A 26,756-nucleotide genomic window follows, 5' to 3' on the forward strand; every position below is an offset into this window, starting at 1 on the left:
ACTTGACATACTGGAGCTGTTTCAGTTGTTTGTGCTCAGGCACAACTTTCATGCATGAAAATATTCATAGACCATAATATGCTAAAGGAGGCAGGGCATGGCTTGGTTTTAATAAAACTTTATTGACAAAGGTAAGCAACTCTGGGCTCAACTTGGCCTGTGAGCCATAGTTTGTCAAGCCCTGCATTAAAACACTGGGGTTTTTTTTTTGGAATATCATATTCATCTTTTTAAAACTTTTTAATACTTAAAAAAATGCCAATCCAAATTCCCACTCCGTCCACAAACCCTTCCAACCTTCTCCCTCCAATCCTCAGAGAGGGCAATGCACCTTACCCTGTGGAAAGTCCAAGGCCCTCCCTACTACATCTAGGTTGAGAAAGGTTTACATCCAAAGAGAATAGGATCCCAAAAAGCCAGTACATGTAGTAGAGACAAATCCCAGTGTCACCGGCCCTCAGTCTGCCCCAACTGTCAACCACATTAAGAGGGACTAGTTTGTTCCCATGCTCGTTCACTCCCAGCCCAGTTGGAGTTGGTGAGCTCCCATTAGCTCAGGCAAACTGTCTCAGTGGATGACCCCCTCATGGTCTCATACTCTCACTCCTTCCACTCTTCAGCTGGACCTTGGGAGCTCAGATCTTGGAAGCTCAGATGTGCCACACTTACTTTATTCATAAAGAAAGTGTGGCATATCTACACATTAGAGTACTACTCAGGGGTAAAAAACAATGACATCTTGAATTTTGCATGCAGATAGATGGAATTAGAAAACAGTATTCTGAGTGAGGTAACCCAGATCAAAAAACAAAAAACAAACAAAAAAAAAAAAAACCAAATACGGTATGTACTCACTGATTTAAGTAGATACTAACCATAAACAAAGGACATTGAGCCTATAGTTCATGATCCTAGAGAAGCTAAATAATAAGGTAAACCTAAAGAAAAACATACAGACCCACCTGGAAATTGGAAACAGACAAGATTGTCAGTCAAATTTTGGGAGCATGAGGGAAGGGGGTAAAAGGAAGGGGAGAAGGGGAGGTTGTGGAGAACTTGAGGGAATGGGTAGTCGAGATGGAGGAAGGACAGATATGAGAGCAAGGAAAGAGATATCCTGATTGAGAGAGCCATTATGGGGTTAGCAAGAAACCTGGCTCTAGAATAATGCTCAGGAATCCACAAGGATGAGACCAGCTAAGACTCTAAGCAATAGAGGAGAACTGTTTGAACTGGTCTTGCCCTGTAGTCAGACTCATAATTATCTTAAATATCACCATAGAACCTTCATCCAAAGACAGATGGGAACAGAGACAAAGACACACATTGGAGCACTGGACTGAGCTCCATATTCATCTTTTTTGTCAGTTTGTCTGTAGACAGGGTCTCATTATATAGTCCTGGCTGTTCTGGAAATCACCACATAGACCAGGTTGGCCTTGAACACACCAAGATCCACCTGCCTCTGCCTCCTAAGTTCTGCAATGAAAGGTATGCTCCACTATGCTTGGCCAGAGGAATGTCATAGTCATCTTAAAACAGTTCAGCCTATCATAACTTAGGAAATACCTGGCACACTTCTACAAATGTCAGAAAATCAAAATGGACTGATTGTCCCAAAATTCTTGGTATAATGTTTCTAACTGTCCTGTGTATGAAGATACATAGAAATCCATTGATGGTGGTGATTCCCTGAGTGATTAGAATCAGCAGTACTTTAACATGTGATATAAGCAAATGACAGAAAAGCCGTTAGTGACAAGAGTGCCTTGTATTGGAAGTTGTCTGTAAAAAGCTGTAACTATGCTATAACAGTTACCTGCTTGACACACCTTAGGTGTTCAGTATATACTTGATTACTGTTTATTGATCGACTCTTCACTGAGGTCCTGATGAGTCTCCAAGAAAGAAGAGAGGTAGGCCTCTATTGATATGGAAATCCTAGTATTTCTACAGTACAGATAAATTTCTGGCATTTCTAGAAGTGGTGGGAGAAAGGAAAACTGTGAGATGGCTTGGGATTCGTGAAGATAGAAATGGAAGGGTAGTGGGACAGTTGCTCTCTGGGTAGAAACACCTTAGAGTAACAATTTCTGAGCAAGGAGCTATGTCAAGTTAGGGTAGAAGAAAAGTTAGCCATCAACATTTTGCTCCTGATAAAAGTTGAGGTTATGCATCTATGGCAAAGAAAGTGGCTCTTATGGAAAGAAAGATGACAGCTTAGAATCAATAATGGTAAGCATTCTTGGGGGGTGGTGAGATGGGGTTTCTCAATGTAGCTTTGGCTGTCCTGGAACTCTGTAGACCAAGTTGTCCTTGAATTTACAGAGATCCACCTGCCTCTGCCTCCCAAGTGCTGGGATTAAAGGTGTGCACCACCATCATCCACCTAATGCTAAGCAATCTAAACAGCTGGGGAATACCCTAACCCTCACAATCTGGGTATGGTGGTGTATGCCAATAGTGACATGATTAATAATAAATGGAGATCTAGGGATCCGAAGCTTAATGTCCTCCTTTGATATATAGAAAGTTAGAGGCCAGCCTAGGCTACATGTTATTTGTAATTGTGAATTTGATAGATGGCAGATCCTATCTGTTTTTTGTTTGAAGCTGTTGGGCCTACCTCTGCACCATACAGCTGGAGCCACTTAAGAACGTGAGCTAGGGGTTTCATCTCAAGCAGGCAGTTTCCAGATCTTTGGTCCTGAGCTATTTAACACTCTGTACTCATCTGTAGTCCTCCTCGATTTTGGTCCCATTTATTTCACTGTCACTCCCATCTTTGTCCAGAAACCTTATTATCGGCATCACTTCCTCAGATAAAAACATCCCCCCCCCTTTTACTGCTGTCAGAATCTATTTACCCTGTGAAAATATGGCTTGATAACCATTCCATAGTGGGGATGGTAGTGAGATGGGACAGGGGCGGGGGCGGGGTTGGATAGCAGTAAATAGAATCAAAAGTCAATCTGCGAGAGAGGGACGAAAATATGGAACAGTTATCAAACGCTGGGTTGAGCGATTAAGGAGTGAAGGCACAGTGAGATGAGAATAAATATTAGCCTGCTGAGAACGTGAGTGGGAGGACAAGGCTAGCCAGATATCTGCAATAGGTGCATTATTCAGAGCCAATCTGACCTCTTCAGCTGAGGCACAGGACACGGGAGGATCTGATGTACTTAGAGGCTAGCAAACAAGCACCCTTTCAGTCAGGGTAGACTTTCCTTGTAGCTATCCAGAAATTTTATATATTTATATATGTGTTAACAATAATGTGTTATTGTTTTGCTCATTCTGCATGCCTTTCATAGGTTACCAAGTACAAAAAGGCCATCTGCCAGTCACTAAATGCCGTGGACTAGAATTTTCTCACATCAATTTTTCTCGTGATCCATTGGCCCAAAGTAATCACATGCTACTGCATCAACACTCAGCATGAGCACTCATGGAGCCACCACTATTGACTCCTAATACAGGGTCAATTGCCAGAATGTAAGTTCCATAAGATCAAGGGTCATTGAGTATTCCTTAGAATACAGTAAGGACACTGGGCGTGATGGCACATGCCTTTAATCCGAGCACTGGGGAAGCAGAGGCAAGAGCATCTTTGTGAGTTGGAGGCCAGGTTGGTCTACAGTGGGAGTTCCAGGATAGCCCAGGCCTCAGAGAGAAATGCTGTCTTGAAAAACCAAGCAACCAACCAAACAAAAAACAGTGGGGACTCAGTAAGCACATGTTGCCTAGATGAATGGCCATAACAAGTCATGAAGGCAGTATGACATGCCTATTGTTTCCTCACTCTGCGTCTTACTGTTGTCGTCTGCAGTTTACTTCTCTGCTGGTGTGGTAGTTTGAGCCTAGAAGTGGTTCCATAGTTTCTTTCCATGCTTTTCACTCCTTACCTGGGTAATGCTGGACATGAGGGCAGGTTCAGTGGTTTCTTTTCACTATGTCTATTAGACCAACATGAGCCCAGGTGCCCAGGCTCTTCACGTAACGCACTGAAAACATCTACTGTTTCTTAGACGAAATTTTTCTTTGATATAATGGTTCTGGAGTTCATGCACATGGCTCCAAGCACAAAAATTTTCAGTAGGTTGATTCCAGGGATTGTCACTTCTTTCACCTCCCTCTAACCACCCCTGTCCCAACTGACCAGATTGTGAACTATGTAAATGGAGGGTTGTGTGTTCTTCCTCCTAGATCTGGGAGTGGAAGCCAGGGTTTCATATACGCCAGGCAAGCACTGTACCACTAAGCCATATCCCGAGTCCAGTTGTGTCTCATTTTATTTACCACTCTATTGCGAGCATCCAGTAATGAGTCTGATATCGTGTCAATGCTTGTTCAGTGGATGCTTGTTGAAACAAAGAATAGGGCCAGAGATGGGCTTGTCTAATTTCTGCTTTCTAAGATATATAACAAACAACACCAAAGAGAAATATTCTTTATTTGAAACATGGGTTGCTGGCCACCAGCCTTCTTGTTCTGGTAGTGCAATATGTACTAAAAGGATTTCACCAAGCAAGCTAAGCTGAGTTCACTTTGGTGGTTCATAATGGTCATACAAAGTCTTAACTCGGATCTTAGAAACAAGAAGCCTAAGCCAGGAATGGTGGCTCACACTTGTAATCCTAACACTTAGGAGGCTGAAGCAGGATGCTGTCTCAAATACTTACCCCTAACACACACACACACACACACACACACACACACACACACACACACACACACACAGAGAGAGAGAGAGAGAGAGAGAGTAGCAATGAATTCTAATCGGTATTAATAAAAACCCAGAGTCAGATGTAGGGGTTAATGCTGGAAAATCAGAGAAGCAGAACAGCCAGTCACTAGAGAGTTCTTACCTCTACCAATGCTCAGACCAAAAAGGGTAATCCTGTCTCTATGAATTCTCAGACTGGATCTCTCTCTGCTAAACCCCAGACTGAAATTGAGCTCCTGTCTCCTCCCATCTCATATACCCCTCTGCCCAGTCATATTGCTCCTGTCTCCAGCTCCCTAGTGCTGGGATTAAAGACATGTGATTCCATGTACTGGGATCACCTTTGAGTGAGCTCTGCTTCTCTTTTATACAGATTCAATCTGGTGTAGCCCAGGGTGGCCTTGAACTCACAGAGATCCATCTGCCTCTGTCCCCCGAGTGCTGGGATTAAAGGTGTGTGCCACTACTGCCTGGCCTCTATGGCTAACTAGTGGTTTAGCTCTGAACTCTGATTTTCACGCAAGCTTTATTTGTTGGATCACAGACAAAACATCACCACAGAAACAGAGAGAGAGAGACAGAGAGAAAGAGAGGGAGGGAGGATAGAATTTTAGCATATTAAAAGCGCCACAGCTCCTCCTCTGATAATGATGGCAGCAGTACTAACATTAACTGTCATTACAGTGTGCTTTTTAAATACCAAGAACCTTGCTCAGAAGAGCTGTATATGCAGAAACCTATTTAATCTCAGCATGATCCCTTTTCTCCCTAGGACCTCAGTTTCTCCTGCAAGTAAATGGAACCTGGTCTAGTAGAAGGTCAGGGAGCTGAGGAGCCAGCAGTCTGGAGCTGCCGCTGTAAGGCTCTCTGAACCCCAGGAACTGTTCACTAACTCCTTTGTCTGGCTTGCAGCACCGAAGGTAGGACATTAAAAATACATCTGCGATCTATTCAGCGCTGCCAAAAGCAAATATGTCCATTTTCCACTTACCACAGTGAAGTTGCTTGAAACATAATTTCTGCGAGAAATTATATTCTGATAGGAAAATATTAATGGAACAAAATCAGGAACCACGAGTTGGGCTGCTTTCGCCTCCCTGGGAAAGCAGATGATTTCTCGATGCCCAGGGGCCTGAAGGGCAGGTGCTGGTAGATGGTCACCCTCCCTTCCCCTCCTACCTCTGGCTCTTTCCGGAGAAGAAACTTCCCACTTGATTTCTGCCTGTGTTTGCCCACCCGAGCTTCAGTAGTGTTTACTGTATTGCGAGAGCTGTTGTGTGATACACAAATGTAACCCTCTTGTCTTCCACTTGCCGCATCTGATGATTTAGCTTTTGAGACACCATGCTTCAGTACTTCTCATTTGATGAATGTTCCCTTTGATTTGCCTCCCTGCCAAAGCTTTCTTCTGATCCATACAGGAACCAAGACAAGGTATACAATTTGGCAGCTAGGAAATTGGGATTTAATAAGTTTCCTTCACAATCCAATGTGTCTACAAATGAATGGCTTGTGGGATTAGGCTCCCCCGCTTCATTTAGAACTGGGTGCAGCTGACCTGAATAATGAAATGGGGGGCCCAAAGTTATGAATCCTCTCCGAACATTGCTTCATTAGAATCCCCTTACAAAAAAAGAAATGGGACTCATCTCATCAGCTCGATTTTATGGCATCTGATTAGACCACTATTTTCTCAGCAGGTCCCTTTTCTTTAAACTGTTGACTATGGATGGCCTGCTGAATAGAATGAACTTTGGACCACTAAATTGCAGCATTATGGTTATTTAGTGTAATTTATGAAAAACGAGAGAAGCCATGATCACTTACCTCTTGTTGCTAATGATATCTCCATTTATCTGAACAGGTATGGGTTTGGAACATCCTTCTCGCTCCCAAAGCTCATCCTGGAACACTGCCCAACTATAGACTCCCCAAACAATGTTTGGAGGTACAAATTCCACAAACTGAGAATTAGCGACACCTGTCCATGTCTTTATGGAAGAGATTCACCAGCAGCAGGCTTTCAGGAAAGCTATGCATTTATCTATGCTTACCTAATCAGTTCCTCCATTTGGTGTTTGACTTATAATTCAGTGGATTTGGTAAATACCTAAATGCAAATCCAATGTAATAGACTCTGTGAATGCATCTCTGTCTCAATCTTTAGATATATAGGGAGATGTGTTGAAATTAATATTACATATATTTTAAGCACTATAGTGATTAAGGCAGTAGAACTTCCCCTCTTCAGGTGTTAGCAGGAAATCCAGTTAGAACTGCATTGCAAAGGTCAAAGACACCCTAAAAAAATTGCTCATAGATCCACAGTCTTCTAGAATACCGAGGCTACTGAGTGTAGAAGCTGCAGACTCACGTGGCTAGATGGGTTTCTCTCAAGCATCCAGTAGCTAGGTGGGAACATGGTAAAGTGTTCAGTAAGGACATGTGATCTGAAGTGAGCCAGAGGGAAGGATGCATACTCATGGATCAGGTGTTGACCTCTGACCCAGTGTAAGGCTTTAGCTCTCTAGTGGCCTTGAGCACATTATTTTGAAAATAGGGATTCATTGAGTCATATCAAGTATTAAGCTAAAAATGTTTTTTTAAGTACCTAGTATAGTACCTCATTCACAGGGAAAATTAAATAACTGTTAGTATACATTTGTTTGTTTTCTGAGTCAGGGGCTCATGTAACCCAGACTAGTCTGTAACTGGAGGTTTCACTCCTGCCTGCCAGTTTCCCGAATAACCACTCTGAGGCTTACTATTAATTGCAAACTGTTTGGCCAATGGCTCAGGCTTAGTATTACCTAGCTCTTACACCTTAAATTAATCCATTTCTATTATTCTATATCATGAGAGACATGGCTTCACATCTTATTTCTCCTGCAGCTGCTGGCATCTCCCTGACTCCACCCTTTTCTCTCTGTATCTCTGACTCTGTAACCCGCTGACTCTATTCTGCCTGGCTATTGTTCAAATCAACTTCTCTATTAACCAAAGGTAATAAAGCATATTCAAAGCATACAGAGGGACATCCCACATCACTAGCCTCCAACCTGCTCTGTAGATGAGACTGGACTTGAACTCTTAGTTTTCTGCCTTCATCTCCCAAGTTCTGGTATCCCAGGGGTATAGCACCATAGGTGGCTGTTTAATGCACTTTTATTTGAGGGTTGCAAAGTCCAGCTTTAGCGTTAACTCTGCCTTATAGAACAGTGTTTCTCAACCTGTGGTTGCCACCCTTTGTGGGAGCACATCACCATATATTTATGTTATGATTCATAACAGTAGCAAAATTATAATTATGAAGTAGCAAAGAAATTATTTTATGGTTGGGGGTCACCACAACACAAGGAACTGTATTAAAGTGTCGCAGTATTAGGAACATTGAGAACCATTGGCATAAAATCTCTGATCATCACAGCAAGTCTCATGAAAATTTCCAAAAGAAAGTAGTTTCATTCAACCTTCATTTTAGAAACTGAAAGATTTAAAACTTCTATCCAGCATGTCCACTTATGGGCCTACTGTGGCTGATAATGTCTGTCATAAACTTACTTAAAACAGTATGAGATTATTTTCCCCTGCAATGTGATTTTGTAGTTTGAGCAAGAACTTTGTAGATGATACCATCATATTGCAATATTAGAAAGTTGGATATAGTTAATGAATTACGGATGACAGGACTGGTACCTAACTGCCACATACCACGGCCCCCGTCTGCTCTCTATGCGCTATACCCCAGTTCATAAGCTTTGGGCAAGGGGCTGGAGGTTCAGAATGCAGACGCAGAGACAGACTGACACACAGACCTTCAAACACTGATACCCAAGCCCCTCTTTATTAGCGCCATGTAGGATTAAATACACTGCAGTCAATGGCCAACAGGTGAAAATCCCATCCTCTGATCCTCTAAGCTAGGCACAGCTTCTAGTAACTTTAATTAGAAGGTTCTAGGAGGGAAGAGAAGCTGAAGCCCAGGTCTCATTATTCCCAACACCTAACAACCTCTGACATTCATGATTTTAAATTACTCAAAACTTTCTCAGTAACTGCACTGTGACGTCAGAGCATTATTTTTTTTTTATTTTACCTTTTTGTCCATGGTTACAGACCAGGGTCTGCACAAATAAATAATGCTCCTCTTCACCACTGACTCATTGCAGGAGAAAGAGACAATTTGTTTTTGTCAGAGTTGACCAATATAATTTTGGAACTTAATAAAAGTCAATGTCTTGATACTTTCCCCTAGAAACACAATAAAATAGAAAATAAAAAAAAACAGCCTATTTATTTTTCTTGTTTTTAGAAGGAAACTTGTAATTCTACTGATGTTCATGTGCTGAAAACTGTGACCTTAACAGAAAAGGAAAGAGAGGTACATGACAGAGTAACCACAGGAGAGGAGAGAGTTTGTTGTCAGAATCTAAGCACCAGTCCTATAGCTGTGGGTCTATCTCTAGAAGATCACAGACATACTGCTCTAAATGCTGCATTTAAATTCATCTCATCTCATCATAGGCCTCACTTTCTTTCTCTGGATTGTCTCTATATTCCTAGCTCCCTGGCAATCACTAACATATATAATGTCTTCTCAAAGCTTTCTATGAAAATGACTGGACTCCACTTTAAGTTGACTATCCTTGTTTTAGCCTGGGTGACCCAGGCACTGCTGCTGTCTGCTTTCTTGGACTGTAGTATATTCCACTGGGCAGGGAGGAAGACTTCTGCTAGGGCAGCAGTGCTGGTGTCTCCCTCCATCCCCCAAGGGTTGTTGGGATGAGGCTGGGAATAGCCTAGCACAGCCCCTCCTTTCACAACTATTCACCTTCATAGAGAGTGCTTTCCGCCCTGCGAATTGGGCAAGTTCTTCATCAATGACTCACCATCAACCAAAAGGAGTTCTGTACTATTCTGGGAGCTGACACTAGTTAGTGAAGAGTCAGATGAGTAAATGAAGATGACAACTACATAAAAAAAATACATAATGAGACTTTTCTAGGTCTTCTTTTCCAGTGTGACAAAAACTAGAAGTGATCATGCCAGAAAGGGCCACAGGCATTTAAGAAGTTCATCATTCAGGCTGGAAAGATAGCTTAGTGAGCAAAAGACCTTGTCTTGCAAGCGTGAGAATCTGAATCCAAATCCTCAGAACCTATGTAAACCTAGGCATCTTAGTTTGAATAAGAATGGCCCCCATAGGCTCATATATTTGAATGTTTAGTTCCCAGTTGGTAGACTATTTAGGAAGGATTAGGAGGTAAGGCCTTGTAGGAGATGTGTCACCAGGGGTGCACTTTGAGGTTAAAAAATCCCACACCAGGCCCAGTCTGACTTTCTGTGACTACAATTTATGAATCAGATATGAACTCTCGGCTACTGCCCCACCACATGCCTGCCTGCTTGCCTGCCTGCTGCCATAATTCCCTACGTGATGACCACAGACTAACCCTGTGAAACTATAAGCAAGCCCCTAATAAAATGCTTTCTTTTTAAAAGAGGTATTTTTGAACTATTTAAAAAGACTTCTTTATTTTTGTTGTACGTGCATTGGTGTTTTGCCTGGATTATGTCTGTGTTAAGGTGTTGGATTCCCTAGAGCTGAAGATACAGATGGTTATGAGCTGCCAGGTGGGTGCTAAGAATTGAACCCAGGTCTTCGGAGAGGGCAGCCAGTGCTTTGAACTGCTGAGTCATCTCTCTAGCCCCAAATACTTTATTTTATAAACTTCTTTGGTCATGGTGTCTCCTTACAGCAACAGAGCAGTGACTAAGACGCTGGGCACAATAATAGGAATCTCTAATACCAGTGATCCTATGGCAATATGAAAGCAGAGACAGGAGAATCTCCAGGATCTCTTAGACCAGCTAGCCTACTGTATACAGTTGTGAACAGCAAAGAAACCTGTCTTAAACAAGGTTGCAGAAGATAAACCAACACCCAAGGCTGTCCTTTGACTTTCACGTATGTCCTGTGGCAGACACACACACAAAGTTCATCATAAAAGCTGAGTGTAGTAGCATATACCTATAATCCTAGACCTTGAGAGGCAAGAAGATTACCTTGTTCTAGGTCATCCAGGAATATATATATATATATATATATATATATATATATATATATATATATATATATATACACATACATATATAGCAAAATCTGTCTGAAAAACAAACAAAGCAATCCAATAGAGGTATCTTCAAACAGGGATAGTTACCAAGAGAACATCTTTGACATTTATGTTCTCCCTAAACTCTGAGTGAAGGTGAGTTAGTGTGTTAGGTGCCAGTCACAGCAAGATGTGGAGGATATGATTTTATGAAACTTTGAAGAACTTAGCACCTCCACCCTGACTTAGACCTTCTGATACTGCCCCATGAACTCTACCAAAGCCTCTGGAAGGACCAAAGTCCTCAGAACTGAAGAACAATTAGGCTTGGAGAAAAACTAAAGTGGAAATTAAAAATAGAGCATGATAATCTCAGTAGTAGAAGAATGGGGAACATGTAGGAGAAATAGCAAATCAATTATAAAATAAATCAAGTGTCAAATTAGAATGTTTAAGTTCAGTAAACATTAACTAAACGTCAATTTGACAGTTGCCCTGACAGTAAATTCGTAGATTCAATTAGACACAAATTAAAATACTTGAAATAATTATATATGTATGGAGCATGCTCAAGCTTGTTTTCTTGTCAGTTTTCAATAAAGAACATAGCATACCAATCATTTCCTTAGCATTTACATTATATTAGGTATTATAAGTAACTTACAAATGATTTACAGTATATAAGAAGATATGTATAGACTCTATAGAAATGCTATATCATATTTATAGTGAACTTGAACATACTTGGATTATGGTATCCAAGCTGAGGAGTGTCCTAGAACCAGCCCCCTGTGGATAACAAAGACAACCTGTATAATGAGCATCCTTTTTAGATCAAGACCTGTGCTGGAACTGAAAGTAGAAGAAAAAGAACGAGTTTCTATTATTAAGGAATACAATACAATACAGTGCACAGATGGGATCATGCACAGAAGAAGAGAAGCACCTTTAATATAGTGTGAAGAAGGTAAGAGAAGGATACTGAGAGATTGTAACTTTACAATCATTCTGAAGAGGTGAAAAGAATTTTTGGAGATTATGAGCAAAGATCACTCATACGGGGAACAGCATGGATCTGATGAGTTGGAAGGTGAGGCTTGTTTAGGAAGCAAGAGTCAGATAATGAGGGACTTTTAGGCATGGAAATAGTTGGGAAAATTGTAATTGATTTGTTTAAAACAAATGAACTTCTTCAAACCCTCACATCTTTACACCAGTTTGCCCTTTGTCTCCCTAGTTGATAATCCCACCATTCCAGTTGAAGATCTCCAAATATTTGTGATACAGAGTACACTGTTAGAGAGATTAAATTGCCAAAAAAATATGCACAAGATTTACCATTCTTTTGACACACATTGTAACTTCTATGATAAAGAGGGGGGAAAATAATAGGGACGTAGAAGATTACAGGTGTTCTCAAAGGACTTTTGAGTGGAGACAAATAGAGGCTCTGATCTTTTTTGTATCACTTAATTTATAATAACAATTGTATGATATATAATTCACCTGTCATACAGTTGGGGCCTCTGCCACTAATGTCGTCCCACAAACAGCACAGCCATTGATCATGAACACAGTCATCCTGACATTCCAGAAACATCAACCATTTCTTTTCCTCATATCCCTGTTAACTTATCTTCCTCTTTCCATTAAGCTATACCAGTTGCTTTCTGATAGCTTATTGTTTTTCAATACTTTGCACAGTTTGACTCAATTACATTTAAGCTAGGGTAGCTTTAGGAGCTAATTCTTTGAGATTTATCCTAACCCCAGAAAGGCTCTTCCTACCTGGGTCTTCCCTGTGGTCTCTGATAAGCATGTTGCTCTGTGCATATGACTACTTCTCTCATAGAATAACCACCACTCTATACCGGTCAGCATTCAAATCTCCATACTTTTCTAGAGGAACTTTAAACTTAAACTACATAAAAGAATGGCAGTTGTGTTTCCAAGTGGCTTTTGAACGGAGACAGATGGAAGCCTTGATCTTCCTTGCATTATATTTTTAGAGTAACAAGATATTGCTATATAATTCACGTGCCATACAATTGAAGCCTCTGTTACTGATGTCACTCTAGAGATAGCAAATTTTGTACATTTTGGGGAGAGCTTGCTGTTGTGATGACTTTCCCTCTGAAGGAACATTTTTGAACCTCTACTTTAATAGGATGAGCGCATCTGGCCTTCTGAATTGTTTCCTCCAGTGTGTAACCTCTATGTCACAAGCTAACTGGGATGAAAAAATCAGAACTCGAGTAATTCTCAGCTTTTTGCAACTGAGCCAAGACTGTTCCATACACACAAGGGCTAGGTACATGTCACTCTTTACTTCTTAGCCATACCTACCCAGTACTTTAGCTTCTATAATTTGGGGTTTAGAGAAAATGAGAACTATCAAGATTACTTGCTATTTGTGAGATACCATGTCTCTTGGGAGTTGAGAGAAAGAAGACCTCCATCTTCTGAGCCACATCCACTAGCCACAGCCTCCCAGAGTCCAGCATAGTACAACATGCTGAGCTTGGTCACAGTCACTGAATAAGAAGGACCAGAAAATTCTTCGTCTCTTCTTGTTAGAGATGAGTTTGAGAAGATTTTTATTTTGAATAAAATTTTCTCTAGTTGCTGTACATGCTTAGGACAAATTTCTGAAATTTTAAATGGCTACATTTTTAAAGAGTTTTCACCAATTCCATTATTTAAGGGATATGTCCGTAGAGCTCTTAATGCTGCCAGTTCAGAAGGAGAACTCAGTGCTACTTTTTAACACACTTTACTGTGTTCACATGAACTACTGACTTCTGAAGTATACACGGAGGATGGCTTGGGAGGTAGGAACGTAAGAATATCTTCTTGTTCTTCAATCAGAAAAGGAAAGGAAAGAACAATGGAGACAGCAGGCATTTGTGTAGCTTTTTATGGTTGCTGGCAAACACAAAGTGTGGTCTCATGGATGACCAGACTCCAACCTACACGATCCCTTTTATGTTCAGAAGTGTAGAGACTAAATGTATTCCAAAGCAATTTAGAACAATTTTGCACATTTAAAACTATAATTTTCACAACTGTAGTAAAGTCGAGTCCATCAAGCAGTCTGAATCAACTTATGCCCTGAGGGGAGACAGTCAGCTAACAAGAAGAAAGTGGCCTTACTACTTATATGTAGCATTACTCATGATCAGAACTGTTGTTTCATAACTTTGGGATGTCCATTATTTCACCCATATATTGTCTACGTCAATTGAGAGAGATTAGATGAAAATGCTTAGGAGTGGTACATGAGAAATAAGACTGAAACCTGAGGTAGCTTTTGCATTTTCATTGTTTTATGAAGATGAAATATTTCGTTCTCAAAAGTAAAAAAGCCTTTTGTTCAATACAGCTTAACTGTATGAAAACTTTAAAGAAACTATATGGAACATAACAATAGTACTATAAAACAGAAGTTCAGGCAGCTGGAGACATAGCTCAGCTGGTAGACTACTTTCTGGACATGCACTAAGCCCTGGTTTGATTCCCAGACCTGCATAAGCACTTGTTCCACTCACATTCCAGCACTCAGCATGTGGAATCTGGAGGATAGGGCATTCAAGGTCATCCTCAGCTTCCTAAATGAGTTTTAGGTCAGCGTGGGATACATGAGATACTGTCTCCAAGTTAACTAAAATAACAAAATGATAGTTGTTAAACAAAAACTAAGACACTCTAAAATTCAACCAAGAGGGATTGTGTTGCCTGGTTCAGGAAAGAAGTTTACAGACTTAAACATGGATGTCTTTGTTTAGGTCTTTGTAGCTCTAAGAGCTTGGTCAAGTCACATAGTCTCTTTACACTCCAGAAAAATGAAGCTGATATTTGATGAGCTCTTGTGAGACTTTAATGAATGAAAAAATGCCAGCTACAAAGGTGCCTCAGACACTGTATGTGTAAGTGACAACCATGCTTAGAGATTTGTCCTTGTTGAAAGTTCTCATCCTATCCTAAATGAATTCTTTCAAATTTCCTAAAGCTACCCTTCCTTTGCTCAGTGAAAAATTACAGCAAGGCAATAGAGACAATATCTCCACTACAAAACCATTGGTCAAGTAGATGACCAATGTGAGAAAAGGCAAATCCATTATTTGTGGGCATCAAGTCCCTGGAAATGTTGGAACTGACAGCGTGTCTGATCAAGTGATGACAGTCAAGACATTTAGCCAAGGGTGATGCTCTAGGATGAAATTAAGAGGAAAATGACAAATAAACTATGGCAACTAATCAATACCTAGCCCAGGCTGCAGCTAACAGTCTATTGCAGGAGCTGGCCTTTGCAGAGCCCGCCTTTCTGTGGTCACAACCGAGTTTCATTGTAATCGGCTTGAGACCTACAGAAATTAGTGCCTTGAAATCATCAACAATGCACAGTGAGTATTTGTTTTCATTTGTGTACCTTAACAGGTAGAAAGTTATATATCTATTTGCATGTAATTTATATATAGCCATTATTGGAGTGATCTTACTCCAATAATATAGTGTAGTGAAATTCATTTGAAACGACACTGAAACTATAAAGTGAGGATAAAGAGAGAGAAATTAGCTTTCAGGGACTAGGTGGGGGTGCTGGATTAAACACAAAAGTGAAAAGTCTACTTTCTTCTGATTTCTGTAACTTATGATGATTGTTACTTTAGGTCAGACGTTCTAGCACCTCAGCCAGGGCTCCTTTTCCAAATACTAACAATCCTGTCTTGACATAAAGGTGCCACATTCCATCTCTCACCTTAAAACTGACTTTGTGTTATCATCAATCATCTTCAGAAATGTTTGAGACCTACATCCTAGGCAGAGTGGATGACATGCAGGTCAGGCGGTCAGTCCTTGCAACAGGCATTATGTAAGGAAAGAATCAGCGCATTGCAGGACTTCAGGGATGGCCAAACCATTGACTAGATCACTTTGTATTTTTTTAAATTGGTACTAAATCATAATATAAATTTCTATTCTACAGTAAGTCTTCAAAGTATTATACAAGAGTAGCATTATTTTCAATCTCAACAAAATGTTGGATTGTCCTGATAATATAAATATGTATAAAGCTAAAAATTGTTATTGAGTATATGATGGAAATCTTAAGATGAAAGCATCCTGCTTTCAGAAATCAATTTGTGATTGAGTCCAGTAGTTCTTTAGAAAGGTTCCAGATACTATCCTGGAAGTGGTGCTTCATGCCATCGGCATTCCAGTGAATGCCAGAAGCTGCATACAGTAACGAACCCTATATATGCTCTCCATACTTGAATACCTGTGAGTAAGCTTGATTTATAAATTATATCAGTGAGCAATATGGGATTCCCCTCTGTATGCCGTGACTACCATTAATCAATAAAAAAATTGATTGAGCCTATGGCAGGGCAAAACAGAACTAGGTGGGGAAAGCTAGACTCAATGCTGGGAGAAAGAAGGCAGAGTTAAGGAGAAGCCATGTAGCCTCCGCAGGAGACAGATATATTGGAACCTTGCCGGTAGGCCACAAGCCTCATGGTAAACCAAAATAATGGAAATGGGTTAAATTAAAATGTAAAAGCTAGCCAATAAGAAGTTAGAGCTAATAGGCTAAACAGTGACTCAATTAATACAGTTTCTTTGTGGTTATTTCAGGAGTCTGGGCAGCCAGGAAACGAACAAGTGGCCTCCTTACTACAAGTGAGAAATTAACAATAGGCACTAGAGACGTGGCTAATGATGTCAGTGGTTAAGTGCCCTGCTGCTCTTGCAGAGGACCAGCTTTGGTTTTTAGCACCCTGTTGGTAGCTCACAACCATCTGTCACTAAGTTCCAGGGAATTTTGATGCCTTCCTCTGGCCTCTGTGAGCACTGGACACACATGTGGCATACAGGGGCAAAACACTTATGCACAGAAAAATGAATAAATTTTTAAAAAGAAGTTAGCAATAATGAATGATAAAATGCAGCAGTTTCAACAATGCACTCTAATAGCTTTGTATGGATGTAGTCTCAAGACAGCTTGCTGTATTATGCCCATGTTCTTATAATGGTGGGAAAATATTAGAAAGTCCAGAAACAGGATATGGAAATTTCCCCAAACAAGTAACTTATAAATTTTAAATTATACAGTGTTCTGAATAGTGTGATAAACTCTCATGCTGCATCCTGCCCGGAAGTGGACTGCCTCTTTGTCTAGTGTATCCATGCTGTACATGCTACCTGTCCCTTAGTAGCTGTCTTGGCTACTATATCTACTGTGAGCATACCCACAGGCTCCTTAAATGAACATGACTGTGTTACCACATTTCATGTCCTTATGTAGGTAATGTTACATTTATTGAAAACATGCAAAATTACGTATTTCCCACTATTAATTTTACACTATCATGGCAATGGTAAGCAGTTGCAAAAAGAGTTGTTCATGGTCCACAAGGTCTCAGATATTTTATATTTAGTCTTTTATGAGAAAAGTTGGCCTGGTAGAAGAGGGAACAATACTGTTCTTGTAGAGGACCCACGTTCAGTTCTAAGCAACCACATTAGGCAGCTTACAACCACCTAAAACTCCATCTCCTGGGAATCCAATGCCTGTGGCTTCTACGGGTAAATGTACTTACGTAGACACACACATAATTAAAAATAAAAGTTTTAGAGTTTCTGGTCCCTGTTCTATATGCTAGTTTGTGATTTAAAGCTTTTTACTGGGAGCTAAAGTAAAACTACTTCCAGACATGGCGGAACACATTTGTAATCCCACGTATGTAAGCACGGATTGTGAGTTTGGGTGGCCTGGGTTGCATAGACCCTGTCTCAAAACTAAACACATCAGGCCAGTGAGATGTCTCAGCAGTGAAGGTGCTTGCCTGACCACCTGAGTTCACTTCCTGCCACCCACGTGATAGAGGAAGAGATCTGACTCTCAAAAGTTGTGCTCTGACTTCCGTAGGCACACGCCCTCCCCTAGCTAAATTTAAGAGCACCGGACTGAGCTCCCAAGGCCCCAATGAGGAGCAGAAGGAGGGAGAACATGAGCAAAGAAGTCAGGACCACGAGGGGTGCACCCACCCACTGAGACAGTGGGGCTGATCTATTGGGAGCTCACCAAGGCCAGCTGGACTGTGACTGAAAAAGCATGGGATAAAACTGGACTCTCTGAACATGGCGGACAATGAGGGCTGATGAGAAGCCAAGGACAAGGGCACGGGGTTTTGATCCTACTTCATGTTCTGGCTTTGTTGGAGCCTAGCCAGTTTGGATGTTCACCTTCCTAGACCTGGATGGACGGGGAGGACCTTGGACTTTCCACAGGGCAGGGAACCCTGACTGCTCTTCGGACTAGAGAAGGAAGGGAAGAGGAGTGGGGGGGGGAGGAGGAGAGGGGAGGGAGGAGGGGGAGGGAAATGGGAGGCTGGGAGGAGGCGGAAAAATTTTTTTTTCAATAAAAAATAAAAAAAATTAAAAAAAAACAAAAACAAAAAGTTGAAAGGTAAATAAACAGACTGCACCTAAATGTTCTAATTTTTTTTCTAATTTTTACCCTGAATTTTCTGTCTTGAACTGTTTGCTCATAGGGACCTCCAAGCAGATCTGGCCCAAAGTAACGAGCAGGCATTTCTCAACAGCAGGCTGCAAGTGCCTCATCAAGTGTCTGTGCATCCTGCAAAGAATGTCCACCCCTCTTCATTCCTTTTCTTTCCCTCCTGCCTCCTATTCTGAATGCAGGCCTCTCCCCAAATCAAGCTGTCTTTGGAAAGCCTGAGCTCACACCTGCTGCAGGCAAAGGGGAACTTTCTCTCTTCCGTTTCTGGAGTTCACGGTCAATATGTGTACTACAGCTGCCTCACTGCAAGTGAGTACAGCCAGGACAATGTGATGCTTTCCGGATTCTCTAGGAGTTCCAGTCATTTGGTAAGTCAGCCTGCCTTGTTCCCTGTGTGATTACCACCTTTCCCCCACACTGCATAGCTCATCCCTGGTCTCCTGGCTTCTACTATTATGCTGTCCAGTTTGCAGCAAGATGAAATTTCTCATAGGAAAAATCAGGTCAAGTCACTCCTCTGTTCAAAACCCTAAGTTATACTTGGAATAAAATCAAAAGGCCTACAATAGCCTGCAGGGCCCTGCCTGACCTATTTCCCAGGCTGCCTCTCCATCCCTATCTACCTCTTCCTTGTACAAGCTGCATTCGAGGGACACTGGCCTCCTTGCTATGCTTGTGTGTAGAGTGCTCCTGCTTCGGGGTCCTTGCACTATCTGCTCTAGCCTCTTGTAATGCTTACCCTGCAGATAGCTACATAGCTTGCTGCCCCAAGCCATTTAGCTCACTGCTGTACCTATTCTTCAGAAGTAGAACTTCCTATGTTGCTGAGGGTGATCTTGAGCTTCTCATCCTCCTGCCACCATGGCCCCAGTATTGAGATTGGAGTTGTATGCCACAACTCCTGGTTTGTTCAGTGCTGGAGATCAAATCTAGGGCTCCATGCAAGCACTCAGCCCATTGAGCTATACCCCTAGCCCTGCCTTCTTTTTCTGAAAGAATGAAATAGAACCCCCCTTCCCTTTATCATTTTATGTCATATTAAGCCATATAAATGACACATTCGTTCCTGACAAGCTTTTCCCTGACTTACTCATTAGGGTATAAAACTTGTTGAAGGTCAGAACACCGTGTTCTTCTCTGCTGTTTGAAATAGGCACCTCGAAGATGCTTAATTACTGTCAAAGCCCAATGCACAGAGCCCTGCTCCTGATGACAGCAAAGGTGATGATAAGCACGGCCAGGAGATAAACAAGTCAAGTTTATTTCATGCAGCATATGACAAAAGCACTGGGGACAGTTCCCAAAGCAGTGTCCCTCTGATCAAACAAAGCAAGGGACTTTTATAGGAGAAAGTCACATATTCACTCAGGACAGACTTGTTATCACACAGAGACAGAGGCACATTCTTGAGCATGCTCAATTCAGAGTCATGCTGCCTCATTTTGAACATCATCACTTGTTCAAAGAATAAGAGATAGGAATGGCCCTCAGAAGAGAATTTAGTATTTTAATGAGCAAAGTTCACTTCTAGGTCACCTAAAAGGGTGGGGCAGAATGACTCTCAAGTTTGGCTGATGCATAGGTCACTTTTAGGTCACCTTAGAAGTTTTCCTGCTTGGCCTTGTCTGAAACAAAAAGCAACTTTGGAGGCAAACTCACAGTGATTTAAAGGGCCACATAACTTTTTCCTGAAAACATAGGTGACTGTTTCCAAAAGTAGGCAGCCCATAGTTGGCATTATTTGACAAACATAAATGATGACATCAGCCCTGCAGTTTTCCTCATTTCAGTGCCATGATAGGAGGAAATATTAGTTTGTAATGACTGAATGTTTCATAGGGAAGGCATGGATTTTAGGGGTAGACAGATCTTGCTTCAAATTCTGCCTCTCCTAGTTCCATGACCATGGTCAAGCTGCTTAGTTTCGCCAGGTCATAATTTCCACTGAGCCTGTGAAGGAATAGTTAACACATAAGATGGGGTTGTTATGAAGGACAAATGAGATAACGCATGTATGATAAATTTTTAAGGGCACTTTGCAAAACATTGAGTCACACAATCTCATTTCTAGAGGGTGGGGGTAGACCTGATTGCAACCTACCATACACATGTATAAAATTCATCAATTAAAAATCCACATTTGAAAAAATATCATTAAAAATACTGCCCAAATTTTCTTCAGTGGTGTAGCCACTAATAAGTTGCCCATGCTCTTGTAAGTAACTCTTTACCATAATCCTGCAAGCAACTCTAATTAAACTCACTGGGCTATCAGAAACAAGCAGAAAAGCAGAAAAGTTGGGGAGAGGAAAGGGAGCAGTAGGATTGGGAGGGTGACAAAAAAGGGACTAGGGATGAATAGGCTCAAAATATATTATATACATTTTATGAAAATATCATAATGAAGCTACTATTATGCATAATTAATATAGCTCTAAAAATCTTTCAAAAGAAATAGCAGTGCACACACACACAAAGGCAGAGAGAGAGTGAGAGAAGAGGAGGGAGAGGGAGAGAGGAGGGAAGAGAGGAAGGGAGAGGGAGGATGATTACAAGGATATATTCCAAAATGTTGAAATGTTGACAGAGATCCTAAATGGTAGACTTAGAAATTATTTGCATTTTCTTCTTCACAGCTTTTGTTATGGTTGTTATTTTGGTTTTATATCATTCTCATTGCTTAAATTATCATAAGGAGAAAAATCACTTTATTATGAAAAATAAAATGCCCATGAGAGTGTATTCTTTGTAACACATATATGTTGTTATCCTGTTGAGGAGAAAATCTAGAGGAGTGGGTTCGCAGGGCCCAGCAGGAAGGAGAGGGGGGCAGAGGCTAGAATAGGAATAGGACTAAGCTCATTGTCTTCTCTACACTATTGTCCTTACTTAAGACAGGTTGGTAAGAGGGGCTCGGGAGAGTTTCTGTTTCCTTGTCAGTTTTCATCCCACAGAGTCGCCTGGAGAAAATCAGATAAAAACCCCTGCCCAAGGGCAGTGTGGGATTACTGTGGATAAGAACACAGCTCTTGAGAAGGTAGCCTGAGTTCAGATCCTACATAATTTTTGCTAACAAATAGCCCTCTGCTTTGCAGACTCCTGTTTGCTCATCTTTAGAATAAGAAGAATTTTGCCTTGAAAAATGTATTATAAAGACTCAGGGAACAAATGGTTTGCTGAATTCCAGGGGCACTGATTTGTCTTTATTCACCTTGCATCCTGCTTTGCATTGAGCTCCTGGGCCTCATCCCCTAGGGTGGAGAATAAAGGGACGGGAGGGAAACAGCCTCTTTTAACTCTAGGCACATTTTTCCTGGTCCTTGTTTCTAAGCCGTGGAGAGGCAGGAAAGAGGGTCAAGGAAGGTAGAGATGAATCATCACTGATTCTCTTTGTGCTGCTAGAACAAGTGTGGGAGGGAAGCCATGTCCCCATCTGCCCACTGCCACTCGAATAGCCACTGTGCAGTATGAAGCAATTGGCTGCCTGGCAAAAAGTGGAAAATAAAGAAAATGGCAAGGCCAAGATGTCCGGAATGAGCTGGCTGGGCAGGGGTGGCAAGAAAGCAACAATAGAGAACCCTAAGGTTTTTATATAATCTTGTGTGTATCTGATATCCAACATCAACTAGAGCAAATGATGTAGCCCACCAAATCCCATCCCTCCTCAAACTGTTCATCCAGACTACGTAGATTTTATTATTACGGTTATTATTAACATTAAAAGCTGTGGAAAGGGACTGTGTTCCTTTTTTTGTAGTATTCAGTGCTTTTTTGTCATGATGAAATAGTTACCAGGGTTATGGTGGGGATCTGCATCCCTTTACCTTCCTTCATGAACAGAAGATTGAGCCCTGCAGTATACTGGGTTCTGGGGACACAGCAGTAACACACTACCTGGCCTTCCCTGGAGAATGAGTTGAATGGTGGAGCCAGGCATGTGCTAGGGCACTGGTTCTTACCCTTCCTAATGCTGTGTCCCTTTAACATAGTCCCTCATGTTGTAGTGACTCCCAACCATAAAATTATTTCCATCGCTACTTCATAGCTGTGATTTTGCTACTGTTATGAATCGTAACGTAAGTTTTTTGGGAGAGAAAGGTTTGGCAGAGGGGTTGCGACCCACAGGTTGAGAACTGCTGTGCTAGGGCCTAGCAGCTAAGCTATTCAAGTACCCTATGGTCATAGGCCTTTAAATAGGTGATCAACACAGGACAACATGGTCGCGGTAACATGAAGGTGCCCAGGTGTCTTGAAGGGAGTGGTCAAATAATCAATACACAGGAGCTAGCCAATTGAGCATGGCCACTGAGACCAAGGACAGTCAGGACTCCTCATAACTTGGGCATCCCAACTCTTACTGCTGGTCTTTGGCCACACCTTGTCTCAGTTTCACTTGCCAACTTCTTTGCCACGGTCAGTCCCTGCCTTATCTTGATCCATGCCGTAAGACATATCCTGTACATGTCTGCCTCTGTGATTTTTCCAGTGCAGGCCTGTCACCCAGAACCCCCATGGCCACAATCATCCACTGTCTTCTCTAGGGTTTCTCTTTCTACAATGAAACGCCATGATGAAAAGGCAAATTGGGGAGGAAAAGGTTTATTTGGCTCACATGTCCATATTGCTGTTCACCATTGTGGGAAGTCAGGACAGGAACTCAAACAGGGCAGGAGCCTGGAGGCGGGAGCTGATGCAGAGGCCATGAAGGGGTGGTGCTTTCTGGTTTGCTTGTCATGGCTTGCTCAACCTCTTCTCTTATACAATGTCATTGCCATAAAATAACACAAATTATCTGTAGTCCATTCTCGAGGAATCCTTGTTCCCATCTAAGCTCATGGCTGGGTCTTGTATCCACATTCAGGTCTTGCCAGTCCCAACAGAATAATCCGTTAAGTGTTCTTGGGCATGACCCACCTTCTCTGATACCAATTTTCTATACTGAATTTTTAATCACTGTGGCAAATACTTAAGAGAAACTATTTTTAATTAATGATTTATTTTTATTTAATATGCATTGGTGTTTTGCATGCATATGTGTCTATGTGAGGGTGTTAGATCCCCTGGCACTGGAGTTACAGACAGTTATGAGCTGCCATGTGGGTGCTGGGAATTGAACCTGGGTCCTCTGGAAGAGCAATCAGTGCTCTAAACCACTGAGGCCCCAGAAAGAAGTGAGTTAAAGAAAGAAAGATTTATTTGAGTTCACAATTTTAGAGGATTTACTCGAAGACTGGCTTTATCCATTGGTTTGAGTTTGAAGCTAGTCAGAGTATCAAAGGGGGTGTTATGTGGCAAAGAAAGCTGTTCATCATATTACAGCCAGGAGGCACAGTAGAAAGACTGGGAATCTATTCTTCAAAGACATGTCCAGTTGCCCATCTCCCTCAAAGGAGCCATATCTTTCAGTTCTGCCCCCACTCAATGAACTGTTCACATTTTAAAGCCACCCAGGGCTGAATTCATGGATTGGGCCAGGGCTCTAAAGATCTAGTGGTTCTAAAGACGGACTCACAGATACCCAGAGGTGCGGTTGAGCAATCTCTCCCCCCAGTCATGTTGCCAGTAGAGATTAGCTAGGACAACACTTGCTAAATCATGGTTTTTAGGTGCTGAAGATGTAGCAACACAAGATGGATAAAAATCTCTGTCTCATTGTGACAACATTTTGGTGTGGGTAATAGAATAAGCAAAGAAAAACTGTGGGGACTATCTAAATAATCAGAGGAGTTGAGGAGTTAAGAAGAAAACATGGAATGGTTTAAGACTAAAATATGATATAAGTCGGAGCACAAAAGCTTCACTGAACTAATACTTAAATATAGAGATGAAGAGCTGACAGAGACCACTAAAGCACCTCAGACTCAGTGGGTCCAAACAGCAACTTGTGTTTTTTTTTCCCTCAAAACCTAATCATCTTCTAGTGATCTCAGTCTCATAACATGACTTCCCATCTACTGGACTCCATCAAACTGGAAACAAAGGATCATAGTTCCTCCATTCTTCCCCCACCCCCACGAGAGCTAATCCATCGCCAAGTTCTGTTGACTCTGCCTCATGAATGCGTTTCTGAAAGTGACATGTTTCCCCCATCTACATTATAACCACTATGGTGTAGTCTGCCATTGTTTCTCACAGAATCCAGAATTAATGTCCTCAAGTTGATATCTGACAATGTTATACAATTTTGCTTTAAACTTAAAATGGTATCACATTACTCCTACTGTGTCATGATCTATATATAGGTATTCTGACAAATAACAATCCCCTGAAACTTGGTTTATCTTATCTTATAATGCTACAATATAGTGTTTTGTTTTGTTTTTGCAGGTTGTCTCTATCTAGAATGCCGTTTCTGGTCTAGCGCAGGTGATTTCTCTCATGGACTCATCTTTGTAGGTATTAACCTCCCCTTCCTTCTTCACTAGGTCAGATTCTCCTGCTGTAGTTGTCATGAACCCACAATTTTCTTTCTTATCACCATTTCATAGTTGTAATTTTACATTGATTCATGTGGCTGTTTTATTAATGTCCAGCTGCCTCGCAAAACTGTAACTCCATAGATACCAGGAACTGTATCCCTATCATAGGATTCCTAGTGCTTACCAATGCTGTGCATTTACATCAGTGCTCAACAAATATATCTGAAGGGATAAATGAAAAACAGGCAAATGAACCCCCTTTCACAAATGAGAATCTGACGGGCGGTGGTGGCGCACGCCTTTAATCCCAGCACTTGGGAGGCAGAGGCAGGCGGATCTCTGTGAGTTCAAGGCCAGCCTGGTCTACAAGAGCTAGTTCCAGGACAGGAACCAAAGCTACAGAGAAACCCTGTCTTGAAAAACCAAAAAAAAGAAAAACCAAATGAGAATGTGAAACTGGTAGATAAAATATATTGTTCAAAGCCACAAGAAGTATATGGTCAAGCAGAGAGTTAAGTCTGGGATCTGAATGTGTTAAATTTTGTTTCACATGTTCTTTCCTTTGCCTCTTACTTCCAATTCCTGCTTTCTACTTGTTTGTTGTTTTGATTTTGGTTGGTTGGTTGTTGTCCTTGTTGTGTGTGTTAAGAATCAAACACAGAACCTTGCACTTCCTAGGCAAACAGTGATCTACATTACTGGCTACAACTTCTATGATTTTGAACTTTTCAGTTACATGTGAGTGCAGACATCCTGACAAATTATAGCCATAAACATCGTATAAACTGAGCCCAGTACACATACGTGCAGTTATAGCCACTTTGGGACTGAAGCAGGAAAATCCCTGAATCATGGAGTTTAAGACTAATCTGAACAACATGGCAAGACTCTATTTGTCTTAGTTAGGGTTTCTATTGTTGTGATAAAACACCATGCCTAAAAGCAACTTGGGGAGGAAAGGGTTTATTTTATCTTATAACTTTTAGTCCATCATCTAAAGAAGTCAGGAAAGGATATCATGGCAGGAATTAGAAGCAGGTACTAATGCAGAAGCCATGGAGGAATACTGCCTACTGGTTTATTGAGTCTGCTTTCTTGTAACACCCAGAAGCACCAGTCCAGAGCTGGCACCACCCAGAGTGAGCTGAACCCTTCCACATCATTCATCAATCAAATAACCCATTACCAGGAAATGTCACTACCAACAACCAGTGGAGAAATCAGCTGAGTTCAGTGTGCATCCTTGCCCTAGGAAAAAATAAAGTATAGAGCACTCATTATTCAGTGTGCAGGTGCTCCCCTACTGAATTGCAAGTATTTAAACAAATGCAATCTAACTGACTAAGGAGAAGAGAAAGAATGCGGAAGAAAACAGCAACTAGGGGCCAGGCAATAATCACCTAGACACAATACTGAGCTAGTAAGAGATACCTACCTTTTTTCACTTTTCCTCTGCTCCCTTCTCCCAATAGAGAGAACTGAGAGGTTTCCAGTTATCCACAAATCTGAGCTTTTCAGAGCATATGTTGGTACCTCTTAAGATATTGTTGAGGTCAATCAGAAAAACTAACACATGACTTGACCTATGTGAATAACTGAATTATATATCAGTTTATTTTTCACCCAGTCCTCTAAGAGCAAAGAAGGACAGCCGCATCACCATCTAATCCTTAGAAAACAAGAAGCTGAATAATCGGTTGGACCCGGGACTAGTTAAATTAGAATTTGGACACTGAGACAAGGTATCCAAAATCCTAGATGTTTTTCATACCCGTATACTGTTTATTTGTATTGATAAAAGGGTTACACACACACACACACACAAACTTAAAATAATACAAACAAAACCTTTTTAGCTGTGGGAATTTTATAGAGGAGAAGCCTATTCATACACCTATCCCATCAATGTATCAATGGGAATTTAGACTTCTTGTGTGGTTTGTATTCCTTACAGCATCCAGATTCACTCTTCC

The 26,756-nt window shown here is 41.3% G+C and overlaps 1 protein-coding gene across 1 annotated transcript in view; it reads left to right on the top strand.

Annotated features, from left to right (window-relative positions):
- LOC142841536 (melanoma-associated antigen 1-like) overlaps positions 1-26,756 on the top strand; it is a 537,355-nt gene that overhangs the window by 143,641 nt on the left and 366,958 nt on the right. The window lies entirely within an intron of this gene.

The sequence above is a fragment of the Microtus pennsylvanicus genome, chromosome X (assembly GCF_037038515.1).
Source record: "Microtus pennsylvanicus isolate mMicPen1 chromosome X, mMicPen1.hap1, whole genome shotgun sequence".
NCBI classification, from domain to species: domain Eukaryota; kingdom Metazoa; phylum Chordata; class Mammalia; order Rodentia; family Cricetidae; genus Microtus; species Microtus pennsylvanicus.